Source organism: Ambystoma mexicanum, chromosome 2q, assembly GCF_040938575.1.
Source record: "Ambystoma mexicanum isolate Mex_15411 chromosome 2q, UKY_AmexF1_1, whole genome shotgun sequence".
NCBI lineage: Eukaryota > Metazoa > Chordata > Amphibia > Caudata > Ambystomatidae > Ambystoma > Ambystoma mexicanum.
The window spans coordinates 197,254,388-197,270,753 of NC_090924.1; the positions used below are offsets into that span (position 1 = coordinate 197,254,388).

General features: G+C 42.2%; 2 protein-coding genes across 5 annotated transcripts in view; one reads left to right on the plus strand and one right to left on the minus strand.

Moving 5' to 3' along the window:
• Positions 1–8,406, minus strand: part of NDE1 (nudE neurodevelopment protein 1) — a 225,811-nt gene extending 217,405 nt beyond the window's left edge. Inside the window, exon 1 of the mRNA XM_069647124.1 lies at positions 8,271–8,406. The gene's annotated coding sequence lies outside the window, so the exon portion shown is untranslated. The remainder of the gene's footprint in view (positions 1–8,270) is intronic.
• A 145-nt stretch (positions 8,407–8,551) lies between these two features.
• The window catches only part of MARF1 (meiosis regulator and mRNA stability factor 1), a 1,350,049-nt gene continuing 1,342,234 nt past the window's right edge, over positions 8,552–16,366 (plus strand). The window contains exon 1 of one of the 4 annotated variants that reach the window (XM_069647123.1): positions 8,552–8,684. The gene's annotated coding sequence lies outside the window, so the exon portion shown is untranslated. Of the gene's footprint in view, positions 8,685–8,793; positions 8,944–9,269; positions 9,362–16,366 lie in introns of those variants that run through there. The other 3 variants (XM_069647122.1, XM_069647120.1, XM_069647121.1) reach the window with 3 other exon arrangements.

Consider the following 16,366-nt stretch of genomic DNA (forward strand, 5'->3'; position numbering starts at 1 on the left):
TAAATCAGTACCAGATATGACCAATAAAACAGGGGTTTAGGATCAAAGAATGTATGTCCTATGTGTACTGAATTGATTGAATGAATCCTACTCACCCTATAATTTGATGCAAAATCGTTAACGATTATCGGTTGTAAATGTCTCATAAACCCATTTGGACTTCAAACGTGCTTCCAAAAGGAATGGTTATTGATACATCTGCAGTGAAGGAAAGTATATGTATAAATCTATGATGATATATTAAATGGCATAAACTGTAGGGTGATCCTACATTGGATGTCTTACCTTATTAAAAACATATAGTGGATTGGAAGAAACTGTATTTCTATATACCATTTCTGGTATAAGTGATGTTAATATGGCCTGTGAAAGATATATATAATTTTGAGTAATCAAAAGGATATAATCCTAAAATTTTAATCAGTAACAATAAAGGTAATTTGTTATTAGTGTTTATTATATACAATGCCCCATTTATACAAATAATTGTTTTTCTTAATGGTGATGCCTGATTTGTGAGGTTTATTTAGTATAGAAGATTGTGGAATAACATAATACATGAATTAGTTACTCTTGTTTAATTATTATGTCAAATTATTGATTATGTTTGTGGCCCCATTTACCAATGAATAGCTCCATATCATTCCAAAAAAAAAAAAAAAAAAAAACATTTGAAATAGAAAAACCAGGATTGAAATATAAAAAAGTCACAGAAATGTACACGTTCATCATGGGGATAAATCCCTTGCACCAGTCTTTGTTGTGTGCCTTTCGGCTCCTTTCAGCAGCAAATTTGCTGCGATTGCAGCAAAAAAGCCATACAAAATGGCGCCTGTAGCGCGATGACGTCACGCGTATGGTGACGTCATTGAAGTAAACATAATGACGCGCATATCAGCGCAGTTGATCTTGTATTGGCAGCATGTCCGTTCTGTACAATTGATTAAATCATTCCTGAATTAAAGTGCTTGGATGCACGTAATGATCTAGTGCTACAATTTGTTGTTGGATTACCAAAATGCACAGAATTCATATTGTACATGAATGCCCCGTATCCCCTGTATTTGGACTAGAGATTAGTTTATTAAACATGTCAGTATAGTTATCTTATACCCAAAGCGAGATAAGCAACATCTTTAACATATGGACAGAAGTACTGTTGTCAATTAATATATTTTAACATATATAAAGGATGCATATCAGTAGCATATAATAGTTAAATCACTAAAAAATTTGACAATTACTATAATGTCTTTAGGAGCTTACAGGTGAGTTGTGTGTTAATGACTCACTGACATGATTAATGAATGCCAATAAGGTACGAGATACACATTGAAAGGCTGATTCCCAACCTGTTGATGGGAATCTTAAGAATATATATACCATTGTTAGAAAATGATAAAAAATGATTACCTTAGTCGCTTCCACTCATATAAAGATATTTCCGTTTTACTGAAGAGAGTGGGTTTATTCAAGAGAATGGGGTCCTACCAGTTCATTAATCTGTATGCTGGGTTATGTACAAATATCCATATGTGTCAAATATCGGGTTACTGAGGAATGGCATCACACGACCACTCTAAGATGGTTATGTAACCAACCTGTTCTCAGTTAAAGAAACGCATGCATTTCATGATCATAATTCAAACCCACTTGAGTGCACCTTAAAAAACATTAATTTGCACTCCTGTTGCCTCAATTTGAGCATAACATTGCCTCCTCTTTTGCCTAACTTAGCCTTCATTAGACCAATGAAACGAATATCATTGCTATTATGCATTTGATGACATTCTCGCCAATGGATGGCCAACAGCGATTTGGGGTCATTATTTCTTAGACTAGATAAATGTTCCCTAAACCGAACTCTCAATTGTCTAATTGTGCTCCATACATAAAGTTTGCCACAGACACATAATAGCGTATACAACATTAGTTGTTCGACAATTGATAAATTGATTAATTTTAACCACATTACCATTCATGTCTGAAGAATTGACAGTTACTATGAGCGTACTTGCAATAGTTGCAGTTACCACATTTAAAGAACCCCACATTTTTGTTCAACCAACTTCCACCTGAATTATTTACTTTGGTTTCAAGAAAAGATGGACTGAGCTTTTGTTTTTATTGTCTGGGCTCGTGTGTAAGTGAACTTGGGTTTATCAGCGAGATAGAGAGTCAAATCATTGTCCAATTTCAAAATGTTCCAATGTTTTTCTACCAAACGATAGAGAGTGGATGAATCTTGAGAACGGAGTAATAATTGCAATATGTTGTGATACTTGTCGCACTAGAATGCTCAGCTAGAAAGTCTGACTGTTTAGATTGTTGGTATTTGTTCACCCCTTTATTGATGCATGCTAATTTGTATCCTCTGTTCAAAAACCTAGATCTCAGAACTCTAGTTTCTTCTTCATAATCAATGTCCTTACTACAGTTCCTTCTGGCCCTATAGAATTCACCGGAAGGAATGTTATCAATTGTAGAGCGCTGATGGCTACTTTGCGCCTGAAGTACAGAATTGACTTCAGTTGATTTACGAAAGGTCTTAGTTTGTTTACTCCCTTGTTCAATAAAGATGTGCAGATCTAAAAAAAATCAATTGTAGCTGCATAGCCAACAAAAATAAGCCCAAAATCATTCCTGTTGACATATTGTACAAAATTGTCACATGACTCCAAGTCTCCTTTCCAGACAATAAGTATATCGTCTATAAAGCGTCGCCAAGCAATCACATTAGTCTTGTATTCCTCATTGCTATAAATATAGATATCCTCAAATTGTGCCATGAAAAGGTTTGCTAAGGAGGGCGCAAATTTTGCCCCCATCGCAACACCTTTGGCTTGGACATAATACTGATCATTAAAAATGAACACATTGTTATTCAAAAAGCTTTTCAATAAATTGACGTGGTCTAAATAAGATGCAGAAAAATCACAAAAAATGTAGTCGATGGTACGTATTGCCAAACTGTGATCAATGCTAGTATATAGAGCTGTTACATCCAGTGTTGCTAGCAGATAATCAGATTCCCATTGTAATGATTTCAAAAATTGGAACACATGAGTGCTGTCTCGTACATATGATTTCATCGTGATTACATGAGGTTTAAGCACTTCGTCCAAATACTGTGAAAGCCCTTCTGTGGCCCACCCTATCCCACTGATAATTGGTCTTACAGGTGGAAGATCAATATAATGTGTATGAATCTTACGTAGAAAATACAGGGTGGGCATCACAGGTTCTGTGTTAGTCAAAAACATTTTTTCATCTTCTGTCAAGAAACCGTTTTCATACCAAAATTTGATCCATTCCAAAAGCTAAGCTACCACTTTCTTAGTTGGATTGGATTTAAGTGGGATGTAACATGGCCATACTGATGTAATCCGAGGTGTTCATTACAACAATGATTTTTTGTGTAATCTGATACAATGGGAGGTTAAACACTAATTGTCAAATTGCTCATTTCAACTCTATTTTTCTTTTTATCATGTGGCATCGATTTCTCAACTTGCTCTGACTCCAACCCTCAAACCCTGACCTGGTACATGGTGCAACATGGTATGACCCATCTATTTTTATGTTCTTTGTAACATTTATAATTCTATGATCCAATGCTAATAATTTTAATGTTATGTACATTATCATCAATGGTGTTATGTGTCATACATGATATTTACAGCCTTGACAACGACCAGAGGTCGAAACACGTGTCGGCTGTTCTTTTGGAGACTAAACATGAAATCTCACTAGATTTGGACAATTGCAACGTCTGTTTGAAATATTCTTCGCATTGAAAGGATTGACCTTGAGCGCAAGCCACTCCCCCAAAGGTTAATACTTAATTTTCACTGTTATACACAAACTTTGTGGGAAGTCTGAGGGGGTAGGATTTGTCTTGCTGCCAGGGCACTTGAATTAATTTATAGGCTGGGTTTTTGTAATTAATCCAGAGTGGTCACCAGCGCACCAACAGGGACCGATGCCACAATAATAATTTTCTGTCATATAAATAAAAAGGTTTACCAACTTCAGACATAGGAAAGGCGGAGTTGGCCTTGCTGGAATATGGTATTGTAATTATGCATGTAACCACAGATCTCTGCAATGCATGCCTAACATACGGAGCCATTTCCTGAATGATTGCAAAACTCAAATGTATCAATAAGCATTTCAACTTTGGCTATTGCACGTGATCAATATAATTCCCACAGAAAGAGGAGAATGCTACAGGAGTTGTGCCGTAGTGCATGCACAAGCTATGTTTACCACAGTGAGCACAGAAACATTTCAGTATGAATTGATCAGAGTAAAATGCACTTGACAGGCAGTAGGTTTAGACCTTCAGCAGAATACCATAAAATAGCCGGGCACACGCCATTTAAGTTTGGTGAACAATGGGAACTGCTTTCTTTAGTTCAGGCAGCCTTTTGGGGCTCCCTCCAAGGTGGGGCCCCAGGGCAAGTGCCCCATTTGCCGTTCCATAAAGACGTGTCTGTCCGATACCATATGGCACAAGATTGTGTCTCGGGCTTTGCATGGTTGAAAGGGCTTAGTTTAACACTTGCTGCAGTGGGGTTACATATTTCAGTGAAAAGTTAACTTAAGCAAAAGCCTGAAAAAAGTGTCTACACACAACCAACTGCTTCGAGCAGGCAAGTTTGGGACAACTGGTCTGGGAAGCAAGCTCAATTTATTAAGAGAGCTAACCACATCATCTTGACCAAGGTCAAAATTAAACGACAGCTCACATCTTTAAAAAAACACTGAAACTGAGCAACTCGTCGATATAAGAAGTTGCGTGTTCTATTAAGCGTTCATGCAAATTTTCCAATCTGTTTTCTGTCTATCGACTAGATTTATAGGAAGTCAAGTTTATGCATTCAACCGGATTCCTCCATTAATCAAAGAACTATTAATACAAGATGAAAATTACCTAAATTCATAGGTCTCAATGGAAACGAAATCGTTGTAATAGCACTGATTCACCAAATTCATGCGCTCTATACAGAAAAGTACAGTCATTGCAATTCAAAATACACTATGTTTTGCTTCGAAGCAGGTCCTAATGTTACTTAGCAAGACGAGCTGTTTTAACCATGGTTTGCTCAACTCAAAACATTAAACATATGACTTACTGCTGATACCTGCACACTTCTTCCCGGCATTAAGAGGGGGCAAATTTAATAGGAGCATCAAAATCAACCAACTACAATCCAGCGATTCTATTTCACAGACCCCAGCTCCCCCGAATTACATGCCACCTACATGCTAGCATAAAGATCCAATGATGGCAAGCTACATACATTTTCCCGGTTCACCTCCCTCTCCCACTAAAGGGTTCTATACTGCAGAACTGGCTTGAGGTGGTTAAGAGTACACAAGTACATTGCGCTAACAGTTGGGATCCCTTATGAAAGCACACACAATTATCTTCAATCAAAAATCTCACCCGACACAATGCATGTTAGGACACTCGTCATAAAAGTGAGCTTCCGATAAAAACACTGCAAATCTCAGTTGTGCCTGTCCTTAAGATTAGAAGCCCCCAGTTCCAACCTTAAAGCGCTTCTGTGTTGAGCAGGTTAAGGGCTACCTGGTGGGAGCCCCATTATTTTTCGTTCAAATCCCACAATGGGATAGGCAGTTTGAATAACCCCATTCCTCTCTTCCATGCAGCTTTACTTCCTCCCTCGGGTTATGTCAAGAAAGGTTAGGGCATCTACGAGTCGCTCTTAGAATCTACTAAGCGTGCAGAGAAAGGACTCAAGCAGACTGCAGGACAGGATCCGCGCCACCAACCGGCAAAGACTCACAGGTACGCATCACACTCTGGCATGGCCACCCTGTCGCTGCACGCATCGGCAATGATAGGCTACTTGAAGGCACATCACATAACACCTCTGCCATTAGAATGCAGCTAAGTCCTGTGACACAAATGTGGTCTAACTGGACACAGTCTCCTGGACTTGCATACCCACCCGGCTACTCCACATCACCCATCCACAAGCTACATTGAAACGGGTCGCTAGCAGGTACTTGCCCACCCCTAACTACCTTCTTAATTGGCCAAATGCGCACAAGCATTCTAAACACTTCTGATGAACCTCCCATACTTTGCCCCAGAGAGCGTTCCCCTATAGCGCTTTGAGGCCATACCAATGGGACAAGGCGCTATACAAATGCCATATTACATCATGAAGCGCACCTTAACCCTGAATACACTGAAGCACTTCCCTAGTCTGCAAGCTCCATACATATGGCAAAAGCTTGATAAACCTAAGTGAGACATTTTAACAGATTTCCCTCAACTGCCGTTCTTAGAAAACTAAATCAGTCCCAAATTGTGATACAGCATGCATCACCTGGATTCTGACTTCGCCCAAATACCAAGAGGGGAGATTACGGCCTTATTCAAGAAGCATTGCTTTAGCTTGTACCATTACTTTTTTAGGCTACGAGTACTAAAAAACTTCAATGGATAAAGACACTTATGGAGCGCTCCCTGGGAACTAATTTTTAAGTCAAGGTCGGACTGCGAAAAAAAAAAAAAGATCCCAAGCAACTAAAAAAGTAGTCCACATTCACGGATTCCAATTCATATTTTTACACAACAAAATGTGCTAACACAGTTTAAAGGACGTTAGGTCTTCAACATTATTTAGCAACTGTACACTGTATTATGTCATTAAAGTTGAACACATCGTCTCAGAAAACAGGACCATAATAACCAGCCTGGCTGCCCCCGGAATTGCCTGGTGGGACAACCCAAGCCTACTTTAAGGTGACGTGCTATTTTCCTAAATTACAATCCTAACATCACATATACACAGTAGCATGCAGAAAAACAGAAGCCATGGGATGTGGTTTCAAATTGTAAACCATGCGTTAAGAACTGAAATATGCGTTTCCCGTTCTGTGCCACAATTAATATTTAGCGGCTGGCATAATCCATGGAGGTAAAGAAAAGTGGTTCAACACAAAAAAAGCCAGGAGCAATGCAAACATAGGTATCCTTCGTGATACGGTTCCTATTAGTACACGTATTCAACGGAGAGCAGCAGATCACAGATCTTCGCTGCTGCACATGCATGGCTTCCCCCTTATCAAACGTGAACAGCGTGGATGCATCGGTTAAGACTAGAGCAAAACAGGTTTACCGACATCAAGGTGCAGCTATTCGATAAGGGGAGTGGATTTGCATTCTTAGCGTGTTGGGGTACAAGAAGCATCGGGGCAAAAAAACATAACCCACAACAATGCGTCACAATTATTCTGTATAGGCAATTGACCTTTCACTATGCTGCTTGTCCACTGCACTCTCATTGCCAGCTTCAAGCGGCATATCTATAGTACATGTGCAGACATAAGTCCCGGTGTAGACTAGGGATAATGCAATCACCACACCCACCCTGGGTGCCCCAAGTCCAACAAAGCTTATTTGTTTTAATGTGTGCTTTCGTGTCATCAGCCTTTCACAATGACATATACACAGAGGAAGTAAACAAAATAGATTAACAAATAGTGGACAAAACTCCATTAAACTCAACCTCTAATTACATCAATTAATCATTAGAAAAAAATACCCTTCAGAGTCAACCTTTTACAATTGCATGTACACATTAAAAGGGAAAAGCAGTTGCACCGCTAAAAACCAACCATATCAACCCGTACAGTCTTCCTTAATCACCCGACTTCAACCCGCTCTCTCCCAGTGCAGCTATGCGGCTTTCCGCAGTTCCCGTGATCTCGCGTTTCTCTCCCCGCTTCGCAGCTCCTTCTCTGCAGCCTCCGGGTTACCACATTAATAAGCTTATGGCTCGGCAGTTCCCCGTCACATAGCCCTGAAGGCCTGTGACTTTATTCACTTGCCCTTTTCCGTAGCAACGCCAGTTTGCTTCATCCCGTCTCTCACGGCCCAGTGCTTCTCACCCCCCTTGCCTCAGGGTCCAAACCATAACACGCTTGAAGTGCTTCTTGCGAGCTAGAGATCTCACTGCACAAACGGGCCGATGGGCCCTTTACAAGAGCCCCCGTAGTCCCCCTTTCGTGCGTGTACCTAGATACTTGGGAGTCTACAAGAAACATTAAATACAAGGTTTGAGTAGTCAACTAATGTGAACAACGCTATGGTCCATTATGGCGAGATGACATCTCCCTCCTACTTAAAAAAGTATAGGATGCACAGAATTCGTAAAGACGAGATAATTCTAAGGACATTCGCCGCAAGAAGGAAAGGACTGGGAGGGGCTATGCCAGTCAACACTCACCTTCAACTCTTTCAACTCTTCCGTGGCTCTTCGCATCTTTCTCCAGCTCCCCGAGGGAAATCGACGTCCTCTAAAAACACCCGTGCCCACTCCGCTGTTGCAACACTGGGCTCAAGTCCCCCGGGATGCACTGTGTGCAGCAGCTTCTCTCCGTGGTCGCTTACTGCAAGTCCGGGACATTCCAAACCATCACAGCCACAGTCTATCGCTCTCCTGATTGGCTGCCGCGGCAGGCTGCGTCACCCTGAACTCCTACTTTCCTAATTAGAAAAGTGCATGTTGTCAAAGGAAGGGTACAATGATGCAGTCCGTCCAACTGAAGGGCGTTAGGAAGCAAGTGCCTAAACACTTTCCCAGATTCTGCGCTCACCCAGAAAAAGGAGGCGGCAGTCAGAAGCGACCCGCCCTGCCCTTGTAAGATTTTTTTTTTTTTTTTGCAGACACAACGGGGTTAACGGCTCTGAGCCATAGACATGGAAAAGAGGCTACTGCACAGCTGCGCCCGCCCCCTTTGCATGGAACCCCATTTGCCATCTCGGAGTGCGTAGACTCGGCGCGACCTGCTAAGAGGCTAAGAGAAGCGGCGAACCCATGCCTGCCTTCCACGAGGAGCACAGGAGCACCGCTGCTTCGTTGTAATTATGGCTTTGCATGAACTTTGGCAGTTACTGGAGTAAGTGCCATGTGCTAACTGGCATTCTGACACACTATGAAGGGCCAATATTTACTTTAGTAGCCGTATTTCATTTCAAGAATACACCCTGGCTTTCATGCTGCATTCACAATTATTGTGCCCCTTATTTCCCACTATTCTTCATGTCTCTGCTCGTGTAGTGCGTTTTTTGCTTTCATGCGTCCATTAAGCGAAGCGCGGCTCTCGCACTGAAGACCGAATCGTTTTCTATTGCACGGGGCGCAGGGGCAGTCTTTCCTTTATCTTCACAGCCGTAGTGTCATTCATACTTTATTTTGCGACACATTGGAATCGCTTTTGCGACAGCAATTTACAAAAAAGCCTAGTAGGGGGCGTGCCGTGCGACTGGAGCAAAACAAAGGCGCAAAATGTGAGGAGTTGGGAGCTGTTCCGGTAGGTTCGTATCCAGAGGGGCGTGGGCACTATACCACTGGGAGGGGGGTTGGTTTATGCTTTGTAATGTTTGGACATGTACGCCATATCATTAGTTGAACGGACATGTTGTGAAATAATTTGTTTCAGTATTGGGCCAAGGGCCATTTGCGTCATTCCACCCCTGATGGCATGAGTTGCGAGGGGGTGAGATAGTGGGCATGTGTCATGATAGGGACGCTGTGTTTTGTAGTTGTATCGCTGGGTAGTATGGTCTATTTTGGTGCAGGCCACACAACTTTGGCAGGGATCACAATAAGGATTTGATGAACAGAAACTAAGTCACTTCTGGGTACTCGGCATTATCCCGAAATCAGGTTCTGCTCCTTTGAAAGTAAGAGCTGTTATGTTACATTACACCATATTTAGCGTCCACATATCACGAAAACTATTGCATTTTGTACATCATGTGTCTTCTTTTTTTAATTGCCTTTAGGTGGGTCCTACTGCTCGTTGGCACACCGTACCAAACATGGTTAACGTTACGTAAAATATACGACCAAGTTTGCATGGCACGAGTGGACCCGGGGTGTGACAAGTCGTTTCTGGTCGCTCATGGTGTCGAGCCAACTAGGCTCTCCAAGGCTATACATATAACCTGGCCATGTATACAATCGGGATTAACGGTTCCACGTGATTTCGAGCCTGTTTGGGGCGAAACCAGACCTTCCGACATTGGACGAGCATCTAAAGTTTGCGCAGACGGGGTGTAATTCTGAAATATCTGACCTTTGTTTGGCGTTGCAGTTCTTGAGATTCTGGCTAAATTTGCTCACAAAAGACACCTAGGGCTCACTCGTAACGGGACATGCAGTCCAAAAAAGGCTATCCAACAGTTATAGCTATATCTGGTAACGCAAGAAAACGGCAATGGTGGAATAATTCAGATGAGTCACATAGCTCGTGTTCTAATTCTAAGGCGACAGGGTATCAACCACTTCTGTCCCTTTCTTAGTGGTTTTTGGGCTGTCCTCTCATCTGGATTTCCATAAGTTTTAATCACCATTGCATGGAGGCAGTCTCTGCCACTAATCTATATAAATAAAAATGTAAAAAATGTTCATTTGTTCAAAATCTTAAATCTCTGAAAGTACTTCACTGATTGCTTTGAAATTTTGACACAACGTTGCAATCGAATAGGTCGCATTTTTATATACCTACTATATATGGATGTCACACCTGTGACAGGTAAAAACATGCTTTTTCTGAAAAACAGCGCCATCTGTTGGATGATCACATTCTGCAGTTTCAGATCTGCTTCGTTCTCAACAGAATGAACGCGACAGGCTGAGAGTGGCTGAAAGACGTCAAACAGCAGATCGGCGATGAACATGACTTCGTGCTCAGCAACCACGCGATTACAATCGCCTTGCATTCCGTTCCAACCTAGCTAATAGTTTGAGCCGGCATGTTCTCATCGGCGCTATGACTGAAGTGTCCTTATTGCAAGGCTCTGAAATTTAATGGAGAAACGGAAGGGATGTGTTGTGTCACTGCGAAAATTAAACTGTCTCAGTTTGGAGAACTGCCAGAGCCATTAAAAATTTTGCTTGCCGGATATACCGCCAAATCAAAGCATCTCCTATCTAACATCAGGAAATAAAACTTATGCTTCCAAATGACATCACTCGGCACAGAAATCTTAACGGCTCAATTCTCACCATCATCAAAGCTGAAGGCCAATCTTTAGAATTGTGCGGTTTAGATCTAGACACGGATTGCTTCTCACATGGACAATTATATGTTGCGTGTTCTAGAGTCGGCAAACCAGACAATCTCTATATCTGCACAGACCATGGAACAACAAAAAATATTGTATACCCACAAGCATTGTGAAATTAAACCTATTAGAAACCTGCACTTTCTCTTTTCTTTCTTTTCCATTTAACCAGACTAAACCACAGCAACGCGTGGCCGGGTATAGCTAGTGACCTGTATATTGTTAGAAGCAGTAAAATGTTTTCTGTCAGCAGAGAGCAACATAAACTTAGGGGCTGGTATGGCTCTCTAGTTTGAACAACACTTTCTAGAAATATCCAAGTCTCAGTGTAATGAACCTTGTCTTCAGCATGAGGTCGCTCATGCCATTAGCGGTCGACCGGTTTTGATGATCCATGTGGTTATGATCATCTTCTTCAGGACCTTTTGGTTTTAACAAGGATGGCTTCCTTCTGGAGATCAGCGTGGTGATCTGTAGAGCACCTTGTCTTCCTAGGGAGAAACAAAAAGGCAGAGAAATGGGGGATAAATATTGCCCCTAAGAGAACCCATGAGCTACCTAGCTTGGGATTACTGTATGTGCAAAATAACTTGTGGATGCTTCTCTCGCTTGCCTACCCAAAGCACATTATTCTATTCTATACAATTTTTTTTATAGTGACAACACGCCTGCAGGGCACTCACAAGACATACAACAAAACAAGACAGTGACGGGGCTAATCGGGATTCTCACTCCTTTTCTTTATCGAACAAAAATGTTGTTAAACCTTTCTTGAATTGACCGATTTAGGGGTTCAGTCTAAGTGGCAGTGGTAGGATGTTTTACATGGTTGGACCCCATCCTTCGAACCTCTTAAAAAGAGTCAGGACAGGAGCTCATTCTTGTTTGAACGCAGAGAGCACCTGCTTGGCGCTCTCTTAATTCGTAAACTGAGATACAAAGGGGCATTACCAGCCAAGCATTTGTATACCAAGCTAGAAGTTTTGAAGTTAATTCTCTGTTGAATGGGCTGCCGGTGCAGTTTCCAATGGGCATCCAGAATATGTGCCCTTCTGTCCATGCTACCTACTGCACGGACTGTCCCATTCTAAATCACTTGTAACTTTTTTTTTTTTATATTGGACTTGGAGGTTCCAACCAACTAGACTATTGCAATAGTCTAGTTTGGTATTAATTGTTGTAGCCGCGATTAACGCTCTATTCTTTTCTGAAAGATATGGTTGTATCTGCCAGAGTAAGTGTGTTATGTATGCACAAGAAGAGCTTAAGTATGGAACGTGTTTAAGTTTAGATGGGGGGGTCCAAATAAACCCATAGGGTTTTAACATGTTGCAAGGTCTGAATCATGTTTCCTTCAAGGGTCAAGTTTTTTCAATCTAGTATCGTTGGGAAGTTGTAGTAGACTGAAGCACTGGTGGTGTATCTGGTTGTCGGTAGATGCAACATTGTAGTAGCCTAAACAAAGTGGGGTACTACGCGACCAAAGTGACTGCTCTACCAAGGTGACTGCTCTAATAGTGAACTAAGTAGAAGTGAAGTTGTTGAAGTGGAAGCAGCAGCACTGAGGCCATCCTAGCAAATATACCATTGTGAATTCTGAAACTGTAACTAATGAAGTACTAACTGTTAACTAAGAACTTTGTGTCACTGAGCATTGTGGATATTGCGTTTCTTTTGAACTGTGGCAAGTCCAGTCCAAATCATTGTGGTTGGGATTACCATTATTTTACCAAGGAAAACATTTTTCTATCTTTGGAACTTTGGTTAACAAATCTTCTTTGAAATAACAAGAACTGATTTGAGACATTTCTTTATTTGGTTAAACATTAACAGATTTGACCTTTAATCCCAGGCAAGGGAATTTAACTAAGACATTAGAAGGTTATTAAGAAGCTGTGAAGGTTTATCTTGCATTGCCATATACTTTCATTGTGTATTTTCTGCTTGGTGTGGGGAAATCTAGTGTTGGAGTGTATTGCCTTAGCATTGGCAGGGTAATCCTTGGAGTGGGGATAGTGAGGCATTTTTACTAGATTATTTTGAGAATAAAATGTTTTGATCAATCATCTAACAGTTGTTCACCTCACATTACTGACCCGTCACACTGGCCACATGGGAGGAGGCTTTAGGTTCAGTGACGACTCTTATGATTCATCAGAGTATCTAGCTAAGAATGTTGCCCACTTGACCACCTGTTTAAGGTGGAGGCTGGCCATGTTGGAGTTGATTTTTCTTTTTCTTCCCTGAATCACATTAAAACCTCAAAGCATAAGGTGCTTGTGCTGCACCACAGTACTTGAGCTAGAGAGCTTCTCTGCATATAATCGGGATAGAAAAGGTAGTGTGGCGGTTGAGGTCTAGATCTGTTGGCCTGTAAGTTTTTAAATTTGTTGTGATGGTTTTGTGTGCTACTACTTTTGGTAATGCTCGGATACCCAGATCGTTGTGAATTGCACTTATTTGGTGCATCCTTTGTGTGAGGATCTTCTGGATTTCAGATTTGTGCTTTGTGAGAAACTCATGGTGAGGCAGACACAAGTGATCACAGCTCAAGTGTGTTTATTGAACAATGAAAGTTTGTACGCGGGTTGGAAAAACGCCTAATCTAAACCTAAATCTAAGATGGGGGACAGGTGTCGAACATCAAATAAAAATCAGACCGTCCTAGTGGCGTCAAAAGTATACTAAGAAAACCGACTGCCAATTCCTTATGCAAGATACAAAGGGTGTGGGGTTAAGTTTCAAGAAAGAAAGCATTGTTCTCAAATGATGAGTCGGCAGGTGGTAGCCTGGGTCTCCCTTTCCCACGGTTGGAGCTTTTAGCACAGTAGGGTCTCTGGCTTCTACAGCACGAGACAACAGTTCCAATGGCAGTTCTCAGGACTGGTGATGGCCAAGTCTGGTTTCCTCTGAAAGTCTCTTGCCTTCAGGGCCTGGTGTGTTTAAACAACAAAACAAAAGTTCCTTTAAAAGTTTTCTAGGGTGATAACGATTCATCCCTGGGTCGCCCTCTTCTGGGCTGACCCTTCACGTACCATTTTCCACATAAAGGTTGGATGAGAGCTTCGTCCCTGGATCTAACTTGGGCTCGGACCCCTCTTGATTGTCAGTATTCGGGTGACTATTTCATCCTTGGATCTCCCTCTGCCGGCTCAGATCTTTCTTGACGGCTAGTCCTTGGGTGATGGCTCCCTCTTTCTCAATAGTATTTCTTTATAACAGTTCAAATAGGGTGAGAGATCCCTCTCTCTTCTGGGCTCACCCCAGCTCAATTGTTTCTTTGCAATTCTTTATCATTAAACTTTGGGTGTTAGCTTAACTCTGTGGATCTCCCTCATTTGGGCTCAGACCTCTCTCTCGACTGCTAGTGTTAGCTTCACCCCGGATCTCTCTCATCCATACTCAGACCCTTCTCTTATACTTTCTAAAGTTCAAATGTTTGCGGGAATCGCGTCCCTTTTTATTTACCATACAGGATTCACTTCCTTTGCTTTCAGAGTGCTTGTAGATCAGTCTTTCGATTGTACTGGGATTTTGCCCGACCCTTAGTATGACCACAATCGATTTAGCTGGCCCTCCTACGGCCTTCCGGCACTTATAGTTTCTCATATATGGGGCTCGACCAGAGTCTTGAATTGGTATGGTAATGTTTATATAGCGCCTATACACAGGCAAGTGTTTCAAAGCCCTTCAATTAGCACCCACATGGTGCCGTTTTCCCTCTGTACTTGGTCTCCCCGTCACACTTAACAGTTCATTCAAAGTTCATCAGCTTTGTTTCAAAAGTTGCCGCTTGGCGATTCCTACTCAACACAGCCCGGGTCGTATTGGCTATCCCCTGAACTCACCGGCTCTGATGAACCACTTGGATTTAGCTTTTCTGGAGTCAAGGCTGGTACCACGGGTGCGGGAGCTTCCTTCGCTCCTGCTTATTGACATAAGCCTGCCCCGTGTACCACTCACATTTGCTGCAGGGACACTTGTGCTATTGCTTGCGGTCTTAAGTTCTCTTCCACAAAGGTTCTGCTGGTTCTGGTCTGGGACGAAAAGGGCAAGGTCGCTTTTGTCCTCGCCACCCTCTCTTCCAGCCGCCACCCTCTCTTCCTGCCGCCTTTCTCCTTTGCTTGAACTGTTTCTTGGTAGCTGTCTCGTTATGTCGGCTATGTTCTCCTTTCTCGCCTTGCTCATACTGCACTCTCCTGCTCCACCCTTTATCCCTGTCGGGAAAGGAAAGGGCTGTCGGGGTGTATGTGGTTCCAGTCAATTACTTGACTTTGCCTGACCCTTGGGTTGGGACGTGTCCGGTATACAGCTTTAACATTAGTCTATTGTCTATTGTGATGTGAAAGAATGTTCGTGTTGAAAAAGGAGGGGGTTGCCGTGTCAAAATAGTCTGTGACGAAATGGGGAAGGTTGTGCCCATGGACGAAAATAACCGGGATGGAGAACAGAACATGGGGGAATTGGGGTGATTTGGAAAAGGGTCTTCAGAGGGATGGGATTTGTGGGTTTGGGTAGGAGAGATTTAATGGGAGGAGGTGATGCAGATCAACATTGCTGTACTGCCGGTAGGCTGGACTTATAACTCAGGAAAGATTCAGAGTGACAGAATGATTGAGTATTAAAAAAGTAAAATGGGTGTCGCAGGGAAAGATGGATGGGCTGCCATAGTCCAGTGTGGGTGGAGATTTACTTTCATGTTAGGGAGGGCATGAGAATGTACTTTAGCCTCCCACTGAGATGCCAAATTAAAAATGTTTCTATTTTGCGGCCGTCATTAAAGTTATCAATACAAAATGGATATGACAAAACGCCTTATCAGTAAATCAAAAGCAGTAGGTATGGCGAGTAGGTTGATGTGCGGCACTTAGTTGGTTTTTTCCAGAGCTGTAGCAAGAAGGTGGTGCCAGTGCGTGTGGTGTTTGACTGTATCGGTGGCCCGTTTGACTTTGGAAACGAGCCTACGATACTGTGCACTGTTTAAATCATTGAAGTTACCACGGTAAGTCTACCATAGAAGATTGGGCACTCTAATGGTGAGACTATGTGATTTAATAACAGCATTATTTACAGCTGTTTTTTATGCTGTTCCCCATAGGGTCATAGAGGAACATTTCCACACAAAGTTTGGTTACGGTGCACATCATCCTACAGGATGGGGAAGCGCCTGCGTGAGTCCGCCCACGCCTCTGATAATTAAGAAGAAGAACCTGGTCGCCGAATTTCCCCTGAAGTTCTGACATCTGTCTT